Below are 12,031 nucleotides of genomic sequence, written 5' to 3'. Positions count from 1 at the left end.
AATCAGATGGTAACTTCAAAAAGACACAGTAAAGACTTGGAGAAAAGCAGGACTTTCTCCAAGTGATCAAATAGCTGAAGGCACACAGACATTGGTTATGTCTAGCCTTATTATTGGCCTATGCTTCCTGTGGCAATTTCATGACCACAAAAGGCCACAGATTTTAACAGGATAGGTACAGTTGTCAATGGTTTAATAACATGGCTTTAGACACTTCCTGTTGAGAATTTTTAAAAAAAGAGAGATAGAGATGAAAGGTAGGTGGTCCTTGTCATCAAAATGTAGGGAAGAAGGATTTTTTTTCACATTTAGTAGTTTCAATCAAAAAGAGGAGCATGACTGCTGACTCCAGGCCCCCATTGCTGATCCTATAAGACTCCCCCATACATCAAGGGTGAGATTATGTCATGGCGTATGTTCCTTTGTATTGCTCACCCAGTAGTCAAGCCAGAGATAGATGTCATCTTCCAGAATCACAATCAACACCATATGAAGGAGAAAGCAGAACACAACTGCTTGTCTACACTTCTGCTGACTTGACCGAAGCTTTGGACTGTGATTCACCAGAACCACGTTTACTTTTGGTGTTGAAGTAATCCATCCAGAAGATTAAAAGACAGCAACCAAAGCCCCAGTACGTCAATGTTTTCCTTCTTGGCTCTATTTTATAAGTATCAAATTTGTATTATTTATTAATGTTTTTGCGAAATAATATAAGTTGTAACAGAAGTACTGGTTACTGTTCGGAAAATTTTGGTGTTCATTTTCCTCTTACTAAAATATGACCTCATTTTTACCCTATTAATGAATATGTTAGCTGTTGTCAAATCTTGTGTTCCCAGCTATTTAAAATAAAACTTAGATATTTTAGGTTTGTTTGGTGTCATTATGCATAGGAGCTTGACAAATTATTCCTTATTTTAAATTTCAATCTCAAAATGTTTATGAGGTTGTCTATTGAAATAAATTTGAATTGATTGACAACAAAAGACTGCAATATGATAATTAAATAATTCAGGAAATGATCTAAGGTTAAGATCATGTCATCATAATCATTCAGCAACTCATAAAGAATCCACTAGAGTTAGAGTCTATAGAACCAAGTTGAGTAAGTTCACAATCCTATAATTTCCCTAGAGATGTGATTGAAGTCAATGGGATGTTACATTACAGGAAGGATCAAATAAATTCACTAGCAAACAATGTTTATGGAATACATAACAAATGTCAGTCAGGAGTGAACACGAAGTACTTTACCAAACTCTCTGTTCAACTCATCGGAAACATTGATTCAGTTTTTATATCCAATTTATATTTTAAGACACTAACAGAGAAAAACATGCCTAACTTGCTCAAATTATTAGAGTAAAATGGTGAAAAGATATTTGAACTCAAATGTTTCTCATTTCAGGTCACAAGTCCTTAAGCACTGTCTTAGTCCCTGTTTTATTGCTGTGAAGAGACACGATGATAAAGGCAACTTTTACAAAAGAAAGCATTTAATTGGGGACTTGCTTACAATTTCAACATGGGAGAGAACATGGCATTATGCAGGTAGGTATTGGGGAAGTAGTTGAGAGCTACATTCTGATGCTCAGGCAGTTCAGGTAAAGACAGACAGAGAGAGGGGGTGGGGAGAGACAAAGACAGACATATACAGAGAAAAAGGGGTGAGGAGAAACTGGGCCTAGTGTGGGCTTTTGAAATCTCAAAACCCTTCCCTGGTGACATTCTTCCTCCAACAGGGCCACATCTCCTAATCCTCCTCTAATAGGGCCACTCCTCAGTGACTAAGCATTCAAACAAATGAACCAATGGGGACCATTCTTATTCAAGCCACCACAAGCATCATACAAATTTTCCTTTTCAGTCTTTTGTACTAGTTTCATTTCTGCTTTTGTTACAAATACCCTGGGGATAAAGAGCAACACAGGGAGGAAAGGGTCTATTTGGTTTACAGTGCTAAGTTACAGTCTCAGTTCATGATAGAAATATATGGAACTCAGTCGTATTACATTCATAGTTTCCTAGTCTAATACAACCCCTGGTCCTCAAGGAATCATAAATATATTGAAACTCAAAGTACATATGATTTTTTTTTTAAGAAGATGAGTTCTAAAGACAGACTATATGTGTTAGCTTAAAGGTCTAGGGAAGGATCTGGTGTGGTCTTGGTCATACACATAGCATAGAAGTCATTTGGATTGCTAGCTGCCACCAGTCGTGGTTAAGAGGGTTTGGGGAAGCCCCTGGCTCTACTAATAATTTAAGGGTCATGTAGACTTCTCGCCACCTCTGGTCCCAGTTGTGACAGTTTGATCTGGCATGGCCCAATGGATAACACAGATCATCAGGCTGTGAAACACCTCCAATTCTCAGGTTTTTTGATGGAAAAACAAATCATTCGTCCTTCCGTTTGGAAGGACAATTCTGCATGGTTAACATTCTTGATTTCTCTGGCGATCTGTGACTACAAGGATCTTTGTGCTCCCAATGCAAATATCTATGAAGGCCTTTCTCATTCAAACCACCATATATAGAAGGGCCCTATATAAAAGAAGGCAACACCACAAAGCAACGGAACATTTTATTTCACTTAAAAATGGAATTGACGTTCTGGACAGCAGAATGGGCAAACGTATTACCTCTCTGGAAAATACAGTTGAGAACTTCAAGGACAGAGAGCAGAAACATGGCAATGTTCTAGTATATGAATGAATTCTGTACCCCTGAGAAACAAAAGTAAAGTTAGGGTGGAATTTCTTAGTGTTAGAATAGTTCCATATTGACTAGGTAACCAGCATTTCACAGAGAAGCAGGCAAGAGACAGACATCAAGGGAGACAAAGAAGAAATGGAGACATGGGGCTCTCATGGCAAGATGAGGGCTCCTCTTTCCTGAAGTATTAAGTACAAATGTCTTGTATAAAATAAGAAGCTAAGCCAGGCAGTGGTGACACACACCTTTAATCCCAGCACTCAGGAGGCAGAGGCAGGCAGATCTCTGTGAGATAGAGGTCAGCCTGGTCTACAGAGTGAGTTCCAGGACTGCCAAGACTGAACAGAGGAGCCCTGTCTTGAAAAAAATGAAGAAGTTAGCATTTTAGAGTTTTTATCTTCTTCAGTTTTGCAATATTGTAAACAAGGACAACAAAATTCCTAAGAACATAACTCAAATAGGGAAAAAAATCACATTGTTTTATATCCAGAGTCTCTGGGCTGAAATATCTGTTGTGCAAGGAGACTGTGCAAGACTGATTCGTTCTTCAGATTCACCATCTGTGAAGAGATGGATGATAACAGGACAAAATATAAGGGCCAAACAAGCTCACATCCTAAAGCACTTAAAAGAGTATCTGGCATTGTCTCCCAGACGTCGCCCATGAGGCTCATTAGCTTGATCACTTGGTCTTTAAGAGAAGAACTATTTGGGGAGGTTGAAGGATCTTTAAGAGTTAAAATGCCTAGAGGAAGTGAGTGAAGGATAGAACTTCAGGTTTGTATCTTGTTACTGCTCCCTGTCCTGTCTCTGCTCCCTGTCCTGTCTCTGCTCCCTGTCCTGTCTCTGCTCCCTGTCCTGTCTCTACTTCCTGTTCTGTCTCTACTTCTTGTTCTGTCTCTGTTTCCTGTTCTGTCTCTACTTCCTGTCCTGTCTCTGTTTCCTGTTCTGTCTCTACTTCCTGTTCTGTCTCTGTTTCCTGTTCTGTCTCTGTTTCCTGTTCTGTTTCCCACTCTGTCTTAGAGTTTAAGTACTGAATTTGGTCACAACAACGAGAAATAAACAAATATAAAAAATTAGCCCCAAAAGGCAGTGCCATTGACCATGTAGTTCCTAGGCCTTTGCAACTGGCTCTGGTCCAGAAAAGCACTGCAGGATTACAGCCAAGTCCATTTGTGTTCAGACTTCAGTTCATCAAAATGTGGCTAGAAATGCAGAGTTTGAAGACTGTGTTCACAAGGAGGAGTCTATTGGGAAAGGAGCTAGAGGCCATTCAGTGACATTCTGATAAAGAATCTGGTCATGTTCTAGAAACATGAGTGAGGCTGGAATGTAAATAGTAAACTAATTGTCGGAGGAAATTGCCAGACAGCATAGCATTCCGGTGGATTCATGGCACTGTTCCCTCCATCCGTTCAGATTTCCAGTGAGAAAGAACAGGGAGTGGAGCTTTGGATGGCTGCAGTACAACTAGGAAAGGGGTGGGATCCTGGCTAACACTGAGGACAGCGTGGTATGGGAAAGGAGCTGCAATCATTACAGGAATTGGAGCCACAATGGAGAAGCTGAGGACTTTGCTTTGGAATTAAAAAAAAAAAAAAAAGGTACTTGAAGGTAAGGCTGACTCTACCCAGAGCCCTAGTGTGTGCTCCTGTATGCAGCCTGTCATTGCATACGGAAGGAGAGCTGCTGAAAAGATGCAGCTGCCGAGGGCTCTGCTGCTGACGAGCCACTTTAGTGCTTTCCCAGACTGGCCATGAAGGCACCCAGAGGCCACTATAGCTGTGGTTCGAGTAAACCACAGTACATCTCAGTCAGGCAACAGATACTGGAACCATCTATGGTAGCTCTGCGCATATGTACAAGGTTGAGATCACGGAGGCTTCCTACAAGAATAGAGAAAGGGGCTGGAGCCAGTAGGAGAATTTGTAGTAAATACAGGTTTTATCTGGAATTAATTCCAAGACTTTAAGTTGTTTCAGTGAGTCAAAGCAGTGTTAACGAAACTGCGCTTTGCTGCTGTAATGTTAGCAATCCTGTTGCTTCCACCCAGAGATAATTTAGATAAAGTTAGAAAATAAGGATGCTCATCTGTTTTGGAACTGGTCAGTTTGAAGTGAGCCAAAATGGAGTAGTTTGTATAATAGCTATAGAGTGTGTGTGTCTGTGTGTGTGTGTGCAGGCTCATATAACACTTATATATGGCATATCTTTTCTATTTTTAATAATAATATACATGTGTGTACTATATGTGTACTTATAATAATGCATGCTCATGTACATCACACATATGTGCATAGGCTACCTCCAAATGACTGTGCTTAAATTATATTCATACTACCCTTGAGTGAAGAAGGGATGGAGGTTGTGTAACTCACTCTGTCTCCTGATCAACTTCAATTTCAACCCAGCTCTCCAATAGTTACTTTTCATTACTGAAGGAAACACTTTATCTTCTTATTGGTCTTTGGGCTATTACTGCAGATTCACAGGTGTTTAGACCAACATGTGGTTGCTAGGGGCAACTGATTATATTTGTTGCTTACTGCTGAAGAGATATTGCAGTTCTTTTAAATACTTACAGAATTGTCTTAAATTACAGCTTGTCAGTCTGATTCTTCTCTTTACACCAAACAAGACATTCCCTGCGTTTTCCCATTTGTCTTAAAGTCTAGGTGGGTTCATTTTCAAGAAATTCATCTCTCTCTCTCTCTCTCTCTCTCTCTCTCTCTCTCTCTCTGTGTGTGTGTGTGTGTGTGTGTGTGTTATAATATATATACATATATATGTATGTATGTATGTATTTCTCACACACACACATGATTTTGTCATTCTTCTGTAGCAACCTATAATAGGCTTTCACGTAGTAGTAGATCTATGTAACATGTGGGAATTATATACTATATGAAATGCTAGCTCCCCCCATTAGGTAAAGTTAGCAGTGTTTCACGTTATTGCCCTGTGATACTGATGTGTGGGCTTGGGTCAGACAAACCCTCCCTTTTGCTTTGTGATGCATCTAGAACAGGCTCTTTTTCCACACTGTGAGCCTTGCATTTAAAATTCATTTGTGTAGATGTGTGGGGAGGGGACAGGTTTGTTTCATTTTACAGCTTACAGTCCATCATGAAAGGGAGTCAGGGTAGCAACTCACAACAGGAACCTGGAGGCAGGAGCTAATGGAGAGGTCATGGTTGGGTGATGCTTATAGGCTTGCTCTCCGTGGCTTGTTCAGCTTGCTTTCTTATAGCACCCAAGACTGCCAGCCTAAGGCTGACACCTCCCATAGTTGGCTGAGCCCTCATACACCAAACATTAATAAAGAAAATACCCTACAGAGTTGTCCACAGGCCAGTCTGTTTTTGAGGCAATTTGTCAACTGATGATGCTTCTACTGAGGTTAGCAGTTTCATATAATTTTTCTTGAGACTCCTTCATAAGAACACTTTGATGAATGAAATGCTGTCATAATATAATACGTGTGCTACTGAAGGAGAAGTCAATGAGAAGCTATGTTACTTCTGACTTCCATGATCTGTGAGGAGTTGACGGGGTTCTTAGTGGTTCAGCTTTCCCCAAGAAACAATACATGTTCTTCCCCTTGTGTATGATCCGTGATAGGTCTTCATGGGCACATAAGTTGTATGTTTTACTCTTTTGGCTTTTTGTCGGCCCACCACCCAGCTCCCAAATGGTTCACGATTCACTCACAGTCCAGCCTTAGCTTGGCTTCTTTGTTGCCAGCTTTTCTTCTCTCTCTCTCTCTCTCTCTCTCTCTCTCTCTCTCTCTCTCTCTTTCTCTCTCTCTCTCTGTTTCTGAGACAGGGTTTCTCTGTAGTTTTTTGGATCCTGTCCTGGAACTAGCTCTCGAGGACCAAGCTGGCCTCAAACTCACAGAGATCCCTCTCCTTCTGCCTCCTGAGTGCTGAGATTAAAGACATGCACCACTACAGCCAAGTTTGACAGCTTTTCTTAATTTAAATTATCCTTTTTACCTTTTGCCTCCGGATTTGTCCCTTTTCTCACTTCTGTAATCTTGCTTTCACTCCTCCTCAGTGGCCGACTGGGTGGCTGGCCCCTGACGTCCTCCTCCTCTTGTTCACCAAATGCTCCTCTTCCTCTTCCTCTTCCAGATTTCTGCTTCTGTTTATTCTCTCTGCCTTCCAGACCGACTGTCCTTTCTTCTGCATCACTATTGGCTATTCAACTCTTTATTAGGACCATCAGGTGTTTTAGACAAAAGATCACAGCTTCATAGAGTTAAACAAATAGAGCATAAATTAAAAAAAAATAATTATTCCCCCAACATACATTCTTCCAGTTTGGGTTATTCCAGGACTCTTTGTATACAAGAATATGTAAGGACACACATATTCCATGGGGGTTTGGAGGTAAGCATGAAATTTTTCTTAGATCCACCCTAACAAGTCCTCTCATACTCTCTCCTCCCATCTGTGTGTCTGTGAGTATCTGTGTGTGTATTTGTGTGTGTGTGTGTGTGTGTGTGTGTGATTCTCTTTCCAAGTTCCTACATGTTATATTACAGTCACCAGCTGTGTCTCTCCTGGTTTCACACGGTTGGGCCAGATCAGAACAGAGGCAGATTGGAGAAACGTATACATGGAGACTAAAAGTCAGAGAGGTGAGACATGAATTACATTATACATATACATATGACAGTGAAAAATAAATGACACAGAACACCTGGATAACTGCACCCAGGGAGAAAAATATCACAGAGGAAGTTATGAGAAGAGGTAGATTATGTGATTTATAAAGACTTCCTGGAGATAAAGAGATACATTGATCTACAAACTAAAGTAGAATGGCAATGTATGTGAATTAAGCAAAAACACCAGGAAGTAAATCTGAGAGAGAGAGAGAGAGAGAGAGAGAGAGAGAGAGAGAGAGAGAGAGAGTTCAAAACAGATGAAAGGTTTGAGCATTCAAAACCAGGAATAAGGAAAGAATCTTAATAAGCGATAAATATAAATGCTATTGCAGAAAGACTTGAGTACACAGTAGTCAAACTACATCAATACAAGCTGAAATATTCGGGTGGAAGAATGGACTACGCTTTATACATTGGCACTAAAAATAACAAAATTAATGAGAGTGACTTAGAAGTAGAAAGAATATCTATGCCAATTGTGCCATCTCTGAAATTCGAGTTTCACAATCCTATAAATCAAGTGAGGAGCAAGGAGACTGCATCAGCAGTTCAAGGAGGCTGAAAGAATATTGAACAACAGTCTAAAGCCTTGCAGCGTCATGGCGTTTCAGCTGTGTTTTAATAAATAAAGCTCGCCTGAAGATCAGAGAGTAAAACAGCCCCCAACTGGTCAGCCTGACAGACCGGGCAGTGGTAACGCACGCCTTTAATCTCAGTAGTCACACTAGTTGCCATAGAAACTGGGCGGTGCTTGCCTTTAATCCCAGTGGCGCAGGCTTTTAATCCCTTCCCTAGAGAGGATTAGAAAATGAGAGGAGACAGCTCTCAGACACAATCTCATTCTGAGACCCCTGGAGGCAGGATTGCCATTTTGGAACCCCAATATCTGTCTCTGCGATTTTCTTAATCGTGCTTCACTGCAGAGTGACTTTACTGTGAAAGCTGAAGCAGTTGTAAAATCTGGGAGTGGAAGAGACTGAGACTTGCTGGAGAGGCTTGTTCTGTCCAGGAGTGTGTGCTGGCTCCAAAGTGACAACACAGTGGCAGGCAGAAAAGAAAGGAGCAGTTCCGGGGAAGAGAAGCTTGACAGAGTCACTGACAACATAGAGCATTGGTGAACAAGAACTTAAAGCTTAAAGGTCAGCGCTTGTTCAGAAGAACAATCCTGGTGAACACATCGGGACTGCAGCTGAATCCCCACCACCACACCCACCACCACAGAGGAAATGTCTCTGTAAAATATGGAAACGGTTCCTTGAGAACACTGAAGCCCGGACAAAGTGCTTCAGTCTGATTCTGCTGCCTGAGGATGTAACAGTAAACTCTGTTGATGTGGTTATCACACTAGTTTCCACAAGTATGTGCAATGAGGTGTTGATTAAAAATAAAATTAATAAATCATCTCTGGAGGAAATGGATACCATGAGGATTCCAGATTTTTTGTTTGTTTGTTTTAATCCATCAAATGTAACGGAAGGTATTCAATAAAAGATAATCAAGCATATCATCGAATATGAAACTTCTGAGCCCAACCCCAGGAAATAGAAGAGCTAACAGATGCTAGGTAGTTGCGATGCACGCCTTTAATCCCAGCACTCAGGAGGCAGAGGTAGGCAGATCTCCCTCTGTGTTCAAGTACAGCCTGGTTTACAGAGTGAGTTCCGGGAAAGCCAGGGCTACACAGAGAAACCTCGTCTCAAAAAGACAAAAATGCAGCAACAACAAAAAACAAACAAACAAAACACAGCTAGCAAACATCTAGATAGCAAGAGCGTTAGTAGAGGGGATCTCAAAAACAACTTTAATAAATTAAAAAGATGGGCTGACGAGATGGGAGAGTTTGGCAACGTTGCTAAGATAAAGCACAGTCCAGTGAAGTGAGCACATGGGACAGTGAAGTGACTGCCAGGAAGACCCTCTCTGTCTGAGTCACAGCTAGAGGGTGGGTCCTGGAACTGGAAATTAGATTAAAAGTATCTATCTAGACTCTGTTGTAGAGAGAGAGAGAGATGGATGGAAATTATAGAAAAAGTAGAAAGGGTATGTAGAACATAATTAAAAGAACATAATTAGAATGCATAATTAGAGCAAAAGGGAAGCTAAAGAGAGAACAGTGCTGGGACATAATTTAAGGACAAAATGCCTTATGCTTTTCCCAAACACACGGAAGGCATCTGACCGTATGCTCTGGAAGTGCTCTGCAATCAAGCAGGGTTATGACGTCTGTCTCAAGGCTTGTCAGAGTAAACCTGCACCAAACAGAGAACTAAACATGGTTGTTAAGGTCTTACACTTTGAAAGTACTCAACCTGTGTGTTTGTGTGTGTGTGTGTGTGTGTGTGTGTGTGTGTGTGTGTGTGCTACGTGCATGCCTTTCACAACAATAATGAGTAATAAGGGAGTATATATCAATTTGAGAGTGAGAAGGCAATGGCAGGATTTGGAGAGAGAGGGGACTAGTAGGGGATGCAAGGGGGCAAAAGAAAAGGGGAAAGTGATTTCAATATATCTTAATTTGTAAGGTATAAAAAATAAAGTTTAAAAAATCTGGAACTGTAAGATAGTTACAATGAATATAGAGCTTACTCCTTAACAGAGAAAATGAAGACCAGAGTGTTAGGATGGCGGGTCTACAACATCTTTCAAGAATGAAGACACAATGAAGAACCTTTAGACCAACCAGAGAAATGAACATGAATAACTTTGGCGATGGGAAACCTAAGGTAGGTGGCAGATGTTCTCAGATGCAATCCTGGAAAATCCGCAAAAGCGTGGATGAAAAGGAACAGAGTAGTGTGCTAGGGCCTCGCTTTAGCTTCCTCACAGCTCCCCGGCCCTTGCAGTTTCCAGTAAAGGAACTCAGATGAGACACAGTTTAGCACAGAGGACAGTGTCTTTCAGGATAGCCAGCACATTCTCAAAGCCAAGGAAACGCGCTTGTGGCATGAAGTGCACAACAGCCATTGCCAAAGTAAACGTTACCATGGAACAAGGGGGTCAGCGGCAGAGAGAACACTGTAGCAGGCACAGTCTGGGTGTGTAGGTGGTGTCTTAGGCTGTGTACTGCTCTCTGAGGGTTTGGAACCCACCACTTTCCTGGGTGATTGACAGGCTGGTTTGGATTTATTCTTAAGGAAGGGAGCAATGTGTGCTCACTTCTAGAAAGGCCTGTGCTGACCTGTGGCCTGATCAATCTCCTGACATCCTAAAAGGTTGCATCCTGGCCAGAGACATAGCTCATAGTCACTGTTTTGACAAAAGAAATCATGCAATCAGATTCAAATAATTAAAGGGAAAAAAATGCATCCTCTGCCACCTCCCCGCACTCACCACTCCCCCCCCCCACACCGCCTCGCCAAAAAAAAAAGAGAAAAAAATACAAGGAAAATCTCAGGCTTTCCCAGGAGGAAACCCCCCTCCTCTAGTTGCCTCAGTTGAACCAACTACCCCATGCCCTTCAGGCTCATTCAAAGCAGACAGAATTTTTACAGTGGACCCTCATTTACGTAACAGGTTCAGTCTACAATTAGCATTTCCGGACTTTAGAGTTTCTCTGCCCATTTATCCTTTTCCCATTCTTCTTTTGCTGGTTGAATTTCAGGATAAATTGTAAACATCTGTCCATTTCTATCCAATGTTTCAGAAAATAGATTCAGTGTTTGAGGTTTTGTTTAAGGTTTTTTTTTTTATTTTACCTTTATCCCCTCAAGATGAAATTTGCATACAGCAAAATGCTGCAGCCTTGCATGTACATACCCCCTGGGGACTTTCTTGTTTTACAAGTGAAGCCACAGGTGATTTTACAGGTGATGCCGGATGTCACCACCACCTCAGCGCCGCCTCCGACCTTCGCAAAGGATCGGTTTCAATGATCTCACCGCCTGCAGCCTCTAGCGTCTTCATTCTCTTTCTTCCACCTAATTTTTGTGCACATTTAACAATGCAATGCATTCTTTTAAACAACTTTACATTCTGTGGCAATGCTTCTTTCCTATTCACGACATTAAAAATACATGTCCTCCGCCTCTTCCTCATGGCTGCGGTTAGGCATGGGTTTAATATTTATTGCAGTGCTCTTGTCTATTTAGGGGAGGCACATCACAGCAGGCGTGTGCATAAACAAGAGAGCATTAGGGACCGGTTTTGCCCAGTGATTGACCTCACCTTGCCAGCAAGGACCTCAGTCCTCTGAGTCATTTTGCCAGACTTTCCAAAATGCTGCAAATATGTGAAGCTTTGTAATATATAAAGCTTTGAAAACATAAACAATGAATAGGACTCATGTGCCTGGCCACTTTTTGGTTTATATTATTTATTGTTCTTTCATGCTCTCCTGACAATGGCTAAAGCTGCACTTTGGCAGATGTCCTGAAATGGATGCTCATATCTAGTTTTCATGTGTCCTGTGCTCCTGTCCACGCATCCGTGGCTGTGCAGTAAAACAGCATTCTGAAAAGACTGGGCTGTTTGCATCCACAAGTGCTAAGATGCTTTCTTCATCATTTGGCTGAGTATATCATTTTCTCTATTATTGTTTATTCCTGAATTACATAGGAAAAATCTCTAGTTCTTACACATGGGAAGGAGCGCAGTTATCTAAAAAATCAATTTCTATTTTAATTTCATTATGGTAAAAACAAA

Source organism: Myodes glareolus, chromosome 16 (genome assembly GCF_982192425.1).
Source record: "Myodes glareolus chromosome 16, mMyoGla1.1, whole genome shotgun sequence".
NCBI classification, from domain to species: domain Eukaryota; kingdom Metazoa; phylum Chordata; class Mammalia; order Rodentia; family Cricetidae; genus Myodes; species Myodes glareolus.
Note: the sequence above shows the minus strand (reverse complement) of the source record.